The sequence below is a fragment of the Egretta garzetta genome, unplaced genomic scaffold (genome assembly GCF_000687185.1).
Source record: "Egretta garzetta isolate BGI_Z169 unplaced genomic scaffold, ASM68718v1 scaffold182, whole genome shotgun sequence".
Lineage (NCBI taxonomy): Eukaryota > Metazoa > Chordata > Aves > Pelecaniformes > Ardeidae > Egretta > Egretta garzetta.
Genome location: NW_009258767.1, coordinates 601313 through 611607, shown reverse-complemented (window position 1 = coordinate 611607; position 10295 = coordinate 601313).

The following is a 10295-nucleotide window of genomic DNA, read 5'->3' as shown; positions in this document are numbered from 1 at the left end:
CTGCTTTGTAAAATATGGAAAGTATTTTAATAATACATTACTGAAATATAAGTGGCAGAGCTGTATTGTTATGTGTACGGCATAGACTGGAGTGACTGACTGGGGTGTCGTTGCGCATGTATAATCTAGCTGCCGTCAGTGGTGTTAATCTTGGTCTGCATTTGATTTAGATCAGAGAGAAACCCTTCTTCACACGTGGTACCTGAGCCTGCAGGGCTCCTGGTGACCCTGCTGCAGCCCAGGAGAGATCTCCACTAATATCACTGAAATCACACTGTTGTAAAAGCAGGAAAAAACAGGCCCTGGGTTTCAGCGAGATATGGAGAATTTATACCCATATGTAACTGAGAGCAACCGAGTCTGTTTTACGCCAGATTAAACACCTCTTTCAGACCAAAAAACAAATGACAAGGAAAATGACTGTGGAATTCACAATCATTCCTAAACTATCAAAGGGGAAGGCTTTATTGATAAACAAAAACAGATGGGAAGACAAGAATGTTGCCTGCTTTTGAGCAGTAAATGTCCATTGTAAAGAGCGGAAAATACATAATTTAGGGCTTCAACTGAACACCATTAAAGCATTCACTTCAGTGAACCATGGACCACTGTAGTGCAAAAATCTGTACCTGGTGTGTTAATTAAGACATAAATTGAGGTTTAAATCCGGAACTTTAGCTTCTAGTCTTCTTTCACTTTTGAAAATTCTGTTAAAAAAAAATTTAATAATGAATCAGGGCTTGTCAAGGTGTTTTTAATATTTTTCTCAGCTGCAGTTCCTGCCTGCATACACAGTCTCAAACATTCAGACTATGCTGGCAAAATGAAACAGAAAGAAAAGAATCTGAAAGTCAATGGTAGTGAAAGTGTATCTTTCCCGCATGACTTTTTATTAAGTGCTAAGTGAAGATCAGATTAGCTAACAATGCTAACATAATGTTGCCTGAATTCTATTCCAATATTGGGTATGTACACAGCTGCCTTCTCTACAAATTGAAATCCACAGGTATTTTATAGCTGTATCTTCTGCAGAACTTGAATCTCAGCAGCAGGATACTGACTCCTGCATAGCCCTTCACCTACACCAGAAGCGGCTGAAGCCATGTTGCTAATTCTCAGAGCAGTCAGATCTGACTATTCCCACTTCACGGGTGACAAACTTGTCCTAGATGGAGGTTAGATAATCTACCTAACTCCACACAGATTCATTCTGCAGGATTGAGTGGAAATTCATGAATCTGCAGTCTGACAGAGCACAAGGCTGAACTGTTGCCTTTACATGCATTGACCCCAAAATTTTCACTTTTTCATCTCTTCAAGAAGGATTCATAGTCAGCTGTTTTCTGCTGATGATTTAAGCATTGTCTCATGTAGACTGGCTTTGATCAGGCTTAGACTGTCTGGATTGAAATCTTGGCTCCGCTGAGGTCAGGAAGAGTCTTACCATTGACACCAATGGGTTATTATTAATGAAACTAAGCCTCTGCCAGTTGCTCTTACCAGGAGCCTTGACTACTCTACGTGGTAGAGCCTCACATACACAGTGCTACCCTGGCAGTAAACATCATATGAGCCTCTGGTGGAAACAATAGCAAATTTAGGGCATGCATCGCACCCTGCCTCCTCCTGCCTCCCCTCATCTCCCACCATCAGCACAGACATGCTGGGGAGAGCATTAAGCAGGCACAAAGCAGCAAATATGGAGGGGGGATGTGTCAGTGGGCTGTGGATAATGCTGAGCTCAATGTGCAGTTTTGCAGTGCTGTCTAATGCCTCTGTCCTCAGGGAAGTAGACTTTCTTATTTTGAAAAGGGCTTGTGCAGCAGGTTCATGAAAGATTTTTCAGCAAAAGCCTGTCTCAACAACCTGTTAGTAACCCAGCCTTTATGACAGACTCAGAGATAGTTCTAAAGCTGTTAGCTTAATGTATTGTGGATGGACTGGGTGATATGAGGATTTATTTTTTGAGAGAAGACCCTTTTTTTCTGTTACACTCCAAATTTGGTGGTTTTCAATTAAAAATATGTGACACATTGACTTTCTGGTCAGATTTTTAATACCCGCCCCTGCCCCATACTATACTCTCTCTACTAGGGGCTCTTATTCATTGGATAGTATTTCCCACAAGCCTGTAAATTTTCTTCTTCATTTAAATAGTTACTTAGTCTTTCTTTACTCTAAAGCTGAACTTAAACGAAATGTAATTTACATAACAAGTCACTCAGAGCCTATTGTGTGTCAAATAAAAAAACCTGCCATATTTTATCCTTTCCAGCTGACAAGTAGAAAGAAATATGTCGAAAGGGACATACCCAGTTATTAAGGGGTTTTGACAGGATTTTTTCTCTTTTTTTTTTTTTTTTTTTTTTTTTTTTTTAATTTAGTAAAGTGCTCTTGTCATAAACTAGGGGGTTTAAACACAAAAAGATCCTGAAATATTAAAATGTGCTATCTGGACTTTATTCTCGACAACAGGCAGGATTACAAGGCAAATGGCTTGTAGGAAGAAGCTACAAGAAAGAGGCAAAACTAGTAAGAGATTCATGATGGAATAGAGACCCAGTAAACTGGTTCTTGTGTTCCATACGTGAGCAGTTCCATTGACTTTAAGTAAAACATTGTAATAGTAGATCCTTTAATTCTTATTCATCTGCTTGAAGTTGAAGATGTGCTTTGCTGCATGGGATTCACAGTGGACACTGCTTTGAAAGATTGAGTTGGAATTAATTAGTAGAGTCTGAGCCTCCAATTACCATCAAATACCTGAAGTTGTAAGGAACATTTGGGCAGCAGTAGGGCCTTATAACCTATGAAATGCACAACTGAGGTCATGACCACCCAAGGATGTTAAACATCCAAAGCAGTTTTCTAAGTCTAGCAGTTGGTTTTGGCGTACAGGTCACATTCCGAAGTGGTAATAAGCTGCCTGTGGCAGTTTTACCCACCTCCAGTGTTGTATTGTGCCCTAAGCCACAGCATGGTATGCTCTTCACTGATAAAAAAGGTCCTGCTCTTCAGCAGAAAAGTGACAGTCTCTCCAAGGACAGTGTTGCAGCCAAGGTGACAAGAAAATATTTGTGGTGAAGAGAAACATGTAAATACAAGTTTTTCTTTGAAGAAGGTGAGGTCTGCTGGGGCTTGACCCCAGCTGTGAGCCCTCATAGGCTGGAAGGTCTGAAATCCTCCAGCACCAAGGACTAACAAGTCTGTCCATGGCCTCCATCAGCAGTAGACATTTCTTCCTGCGGTCTCCATGAGAAAATCAGCCCTGTATTTGCAGCTTTTTGCCAATGACAGGATTAGTGAGAACACTGGGTATCCCACTGGGGAAAATCCAAGAATAACATTAATAGTGTAATCCTTATGAATTCAAACATTGGTCAGAGCCTTTCAGAAGCAGTAGAAGGGACATGACACATCCTGCCGCTAACATAGCAACTTCAAAGTGCACGGACAGCGTACCCACAGTGCCACTAAGTGATATAAATACTTCTCTTAGCACTCCATGCCAGGCTCCCTGTTGATACAAGCTGTTCACAAGAGATTCAGGCTAAACCTACCAATAGACAGAAGGAACCCAAAAGGTTAGGGTTTTTTAGATGGAAAGTATACAAGGTCTGCAAGCTCCCAGTTACTAATTATGCAGTACTTCTTTGACGTATCATTTTCTGTTGTGAGCTGATCTCTGTACTTTAACCTCCATGTTTACCCACCAGGGTCAGCTTACTTTGGGAACGGTGGGGTCCATCCTCACCAGAATGACACAAAATGTAATAGTATTCTTTTGTGCCGTATCCCCACCTCTGCTATATGAGGACAGCACACGCATTAACATCAAGACCAGCACCACATCTCACCACACTGGGAAGTGCACACCATGAGTCCCTATCCCTAGAGGTATTTAAAAGATGGGTAAATGTTGTGCTTAGGGAGATGTTTAGTGGTGGAATGGCAGTGTTAGGTTAATGGTTGGACTTGATGATCTTAAAGGTCTTTTCCAACCTAAACAATTCTACGATTCTATGAGGGGAAGCACACTGTGCCTGCACAATACCCCTCAGCAGGGACCCCCATCAGTCAAAAGGCCTTAGAGCCAACCACAGTCCCCAGGCAGAGCCTAAAGAGTAAAAAAGAAATTACAGAAGTGCCTGCAACAGGGCCAGAGTCACAGTGGAGATCCTGCAGTCAGAGGATCTGGCTACATATGACTCCACGCTGGTCTGGGGAGACACCTTCTTCCCTTGTCAGCTCAGAGAAGCTCAGCAAAGTAGAAGTATTTTTCTGACGTTTATTGCAGTGCTCACTGGCAACACTACAGCAACACATTATGCAGAACCCAAAAGGTTAGGGTTTTTTAGATGGAAAGTATACAAGGTCTGCAAGCTCCCAGTTACTAATTATGCAGTACTTCTTTGACGTATCATTTTCTGTTGTGAGCTGATCTCTGTACTTTAACCTCCATGTTTACCCACCAGGGTCAGCTTACTTTGGGAACGGTGGGGTCCATCCTCACCAGAATGACACAAAATGTAATAGTATTCTTTTGTGCCGTATCCCCACCTCTGCTATATGAGGACAGCACACGCATTAACATCAAGACCAGCACCACATCTCACCACACTGGGAAGTGCACACCATGAGTCCCTATCCCTAGAGGTATTTAAAAGATGGGTAAATGTTGTGCTTAGGGAGATGTTTAGTGGTGGAATGGCAGTGTTAGGTTAATGGTTGGACTTGATGATCTTAAAGGTCTTTTCCAACCTAAACAATTCTACGATTCTATGAGGGGAAGCACACTGTGCCTGCACAATACCCCTCAGCAGGGACCCCCATCAGTCAAAAGGCCTTAGAGCCAACCACAGTCCCCAGGCAGAGCCTAAAGAGTAAAAAAGAAATTACAGAAGTGCCTGCAACAGGGCCAGAGTCACAGTGGAGATCCTGCAGTCAGAGGATCTGGCTACATATGACTCCACGCTGGTCTGGGGAGACACCTTCTTCCCTTGTCAGCTCAGAGAAGCTCAGCAAAGTAGAAGTATTTTTCTGACGTTTATTGCAGTGCTCACTGGCAACACTACAGCAACACATTATGCAGGCAAGGATGAGTAAGAACACTCTGGCAGTGCGAGGCAGCTATAGAGATTTGGAGTGTCCCTCACTGCATCCCTGTCATAGGACATAGGTTGCATTGTCCAGAAATGGAACCCATCCCAAAGGACTGGCTGGATAGAGTGAGCCAATAAGTGGCCACTTAATCTTTAGGTATTGCCTTCTTTTCCTAAAAATCCCTTTTCAAATACCATGTTTGTGAAGGAAATAACTTCTCTTTTTCTTCAGTGTGTTCTTAGTAGGATGACAGATACAGTGCATCTGGCACTGGGCTACCCGATTATTTCTAAAATGGAAAGACAAAGGGTTAGCACATACAAAACCCATTATTGTTCTGTGATCTCAGCACAGGGCAAATTTTGAATGGGAAAGGGGCATTACTATAGCAACACATAATGTAAGCATACAACCATAGCTTCTAGAAGCTCCTAGAAGTTGCAGAGGTCTCATTTTCCTTTGGACGGCTCTTCTTTTTCCTAAAACAGATTTTGTGGAAAGTTGGCTGTAGGGAATTTACCTCCATTTTACCTGCTTTGATTACTGGTGAAGGAGAACAGTGACTGGAGGCATTTGCAGAGTATTACATTATTACATTTTTGGGTTTTGCACGGCTTAGAAGGCTACATGCTTTTCTGGAAAAGCTGCTCATTGATTAGAGCACTAACTTGGATGCACAAAATGCTCCTGGCCAGCTACAGAGTTGGGTGACCTTGGATATGTTACTTAACTGCTATACATTAGTAAAAGACATCTTTCCCTTAATAAGGTTTTTGTTAGAATAAGATTATAAATACTGTAAATAATGTAAAATACTCAGTGTGGTAGAGTGGACAATGTTCATTTAAGATAAATACTTTTGTGTTGATAAAGCATGGGTCTTAGATGATGTTATTTGGTATGCTTAATCAGACAAGCACTGAAATAATCAGGCAGCCAATTAAAAGTGTTCTGTATAACCTTATTGAGGATGTAGCAAGTTGTCCTAAGCATACTGGTTTTGGAGAGTATCTTGATAGGAAACGACCTTCCAGTTCAGAGCCAGAAACTTTCTGTATGGCAGCCAGGTCTCCCAGTCTCTGTTCCTTTTCCACATTTATGTCTTGCTCTATTCCTGGTTCCTCCCATGCCAGGATTTTCAAAGTGACTACACATCTTGGATGCTTCAAATTCTAGAGAGCTCTGAGATGCCCCCTCAGTGCCCAGATGCTCCTGTCACAGGCTGTGGGTACAGGAGAGTAGGAGATGCAGACCCAGAAACAGGCTCAGAGTTCAGTCTCTTTTCTCCCTAGAGCTGCAGATACACAAAGCAGGAACTGAGTTCAAGCCGCTCCACATTTCTGTGTGTTTCACCTTGTATGCATCCATCTGTGAGAAGCTCTACTGAGCCTGGGAATACATACATATATAGTTGGGGTGATAGAATATATAAAAATTCACATTCTGCATTTTTTTTTGCAATCCTGTAACATGTTAGAGACAGATAGACCGATAGCAGTCAGACCTATTTAACCTTGGTAAATGTGTTCAATTCATCCCTGGATATCGAAGAACTTCAAGTAGTAACCAGCCTGCCAACGTGAATGCATGCCCACCAGCCTGATGAACTGTGTGGTTTGACTTTTGAACAGTACAATATAGACAGAAAGAGTAGATAAATAATGAGACTCCTCACTTTGATTTTAAGAATGATTTTCACCCTCCAGCAGAGCCGGTGTTAGCCAGTACCCTGCTTTCTGGGACTATCCCTGTTCAAAGATCATTTCCCTCAGGGGAAGCCATAGAAAAATGCATTGAATGCCTATGGAATAATCTGCCAATAGGGGAGGTTTCTTCTACTCCTACTTAGCATTTAGCTAAGACTAAAAACATGGGAATGAATTGCCCTTTAAAATGTTTTTAATCCTGTCTAATACAATCGTGGATATTTTTGTCATTCATATCAGAATATAACTCATCTTCTCTGTCCTTTCAGGATGAAAAGTCTACCTCTGGCATTACAGTTAATGCCACTACCTGCCCTCCAGAAAATGTGGAGCATCGCACTGAACTCAATCTTGCATTCTTGCTTTGGGGTGTTCTTTTCTTTCCACACAGAGAAACTAAAGCACAGAGTCTGGTTGCATGACTGCTTGCTGCAGGAAAGGACAACTACTTGTGACATGGGAATGGGACCAGGAGTGGCCAAAGTGTAGAAGGGAATTGAAGCAATGCTAATCGCACAGGCCCAGACTCCTGGTCTGTTCCCATCCCATGTGTAGGTGCTGGCACTGTTATCAGTAGTCTGCAGCACACCTTGTCCTGCCAGGGCACCTCTCTCAGACACACATCAGTCTCTGATGGCTTTGGCCACCTCATCAGGCACTGGGAGAAGCAGATATTTATCTTTTACAAGATAAAGAAACCCACAGACAGAAGTCCAATGAGGGAGATGTTTGCAGGTGAAGTCCCCCTTCTGGTGCTGTATTTTGCTATGGTCTATTAGTTTTGTATTGAATTCTTGTTCTGTATGAAAAATCTTTTCTGGAAATGAAGTAAATGAACAAAGGCCAAGGCGGGCTCCCTTTGGCTACTGCTGTTATTGCTAATGCAATGCTAGCACCCCGTGGCCCTGCTCACAGCAGCACCTTTGGACTATGCTTCCTACAAACCCAGGTCTGATGCACATGTGACCAGGCCTAAATGGTCCTGTGATGTACAATGTACTATACTGGCACCTAAGGAGGTTAATACCCTCTGGATAACAAATTAAGAGAAATATGGACAATATATACACTGATACATTTAATATACAAATAGAAGATAAAAGCACAAATATAAACCTTTTCCCTTTTCATTCTTTTTTCCCTCTTTTATACTAAGCTGTGTTGCAATTGGTCTTCTTTTAAATATTTTTAGAAATAATGAAATAACTGATGCATTGTAATCACAGTAGAGGCCCCACCATTGTACCCGCAGGCATTGCTCTGCTATTTCAGGCTCTGCAAGAGTGCAGTTTAATAGAGTGGGAAGATCAGAAAGCTTTGTCTTTGTCCTAACTTGATGTCTGAGTCCTCTAGGATCTGCTGAAATGCCCTGGGATTTCTGCTTAGTTCTTTTAAGCATTATTCCAGTGCTGTAAGAGAAGACTCTTGAGCTGGGACCATGCTTCATCTCCAGAGGCAAAGAAGCTTTAGGGTAATCATTTCATTGCCTATGGATTTGGGGGAAGTTTAAGGCATCATTGTGCCTGGGGATTTCAGGGTATATCAGGGACCAGAAGAGCCACCAGCATACATCAGAGTAGTTTCCACAGCCCAAATCAGCCTACAGCCTCCAGAGCAGCACATGCTACAGAGTATTTGCTGCTCTTACTGCTTTCCTTTCATCCCTGCCATCTCTGCTGGGCCTCATAAAGCATCAGTCTTGGAGGCACAGCAGGGACTGTTCTTGTCTCTTAGTTACTCAGCTCCAGTCCACCTGTGCCTTTAGCAATGGACACCAGGACCAGACCTAGGGCAGAATCTGTCACTGTTCAGCTGGATTTCCAATGGTTTTCAAATTGTGACCAAAGCAAACTCACTAAAGAAAAAATCTGGAGGGATGTAACACGAATAATTAGTTACGGTCACAACTGAACAATTGTTACATGGTGCGAGTGGCTGTGCATCTGTTTCTATCTTTAGGTAATCAAAGCAACGTTAGAAATAAAAAATATAGAATAAATAGGTAATGAATATAATAAAAAATTCTCAAGCATAGTCATTCAGATTTTAAATGAATTTCCATAAATTCTGCTCATGCTTTTCCTCCCATTGTCAATGAATATTCAAGGAAAAGGTTCATGGTCAAAAGTGTTCACAAAAATAGCTCGTTTTAATTAAGTGATACAGAATATTCACAGACGTGCATTTCCTATTTATAACAGTCAAAACCAAACCAGAAACCTTTTTTTAATAATTCTGCCCACTCTAGCAGGACATGGAGACCTTTCACCCAACCTCTGTGTCCCACCGAAGTGCTCGAGCTTTCTACATGCAGAAACAAGGTTTGTCTCTATAACCATTTTCTCTTTGAAATTCTGTTTGATGCTACTTCATATCCACAAGAACCTGAGTATTTTTAAAATATTGTCCTGATTTCTTATTTGTCTGACATTTGGCATCAAAGCCCCTTTTTTGAGCAAGATGATTTAAGCAGCTGAAGCAATTGCCCAAAGCAGTGGCCAAAGGGAAAACATGAGTGAGGATTTGATTTCTGTGAGCAAGAATATGTACTGTAAGTGGTGGAAAAACTCAAATTAATAGTTACCTATGGCAGAAAGCCAGGAGCATGCAGAAGCTTTTTGTGCAAGAAAGCTGAGAAACTGCCTTTTTATTAAATCTTACTGTGATTGTGGATTTTGTGGACATCCTTTGTAGTCAAACAGGGATCTGTAAAACCTAGTTTCCATGGACAACAGGCAACCAAAAACCGTGACAGTTCTTGTCCTGTCAAAAAACACAGGTAGGTGTTAAAAAGCTGATATTTAGCTGATAAGTCTCAAAAAAAACAAAAAAAAAACAAAAAAAAAAACCACCACCAAAAAAACCAGGAAAAAAAGAAGACAGGGAGGTTAAGGCAAGGCAGAGGAGCTGGTGGGGCTGGGGTGGGCCGTCAGTGGCCGTGGCTCTGGGCGGGCCTGTCTGCCCTGTGGGCTGAGGTACCATCAGAGGAGCTGGGCTGAAAAAGCAAACGGAGGAAGGAGGAAAAGCATTTCCGATCTACCTTAGAAAACCTGGGAAGCAGTGCCATGCTTCTGCCAGCCATGTGGCACCGCAGAGGCAGGGGACCCATGTGGGAAGGCCCCAGAGCAGACAGCCAAGCCTTTGCCTCACTGGCCTCCATGCTTGCTTAAGGCAGAGAAGGCGGGCCCTTCCTGAGGTGCTTTTAACATCTGTTTTAATAATTCATTTCATGTGAGATTCCTGCTAACGTGAGGGGAAAGAGGAGCTGGGGCAGGCTGCGTTAGGGAGACTCATTGGTATGGAAATCACACGCTCCCAGTCATCTATTTAAGAAACGTGTTGGTGCAGGGGTTGGAGCGCAGTGACTCAGCGCAGGCAGCAGCAGCAGCAGCGGAGGGGACCTGCCGCGGCCTCCATCCCCCAGCACTGCTCCCGCCTCAGCCGCCCTGCCGGGCTGCCTTCCCTCCTACCTTCCTCCACCGTCCG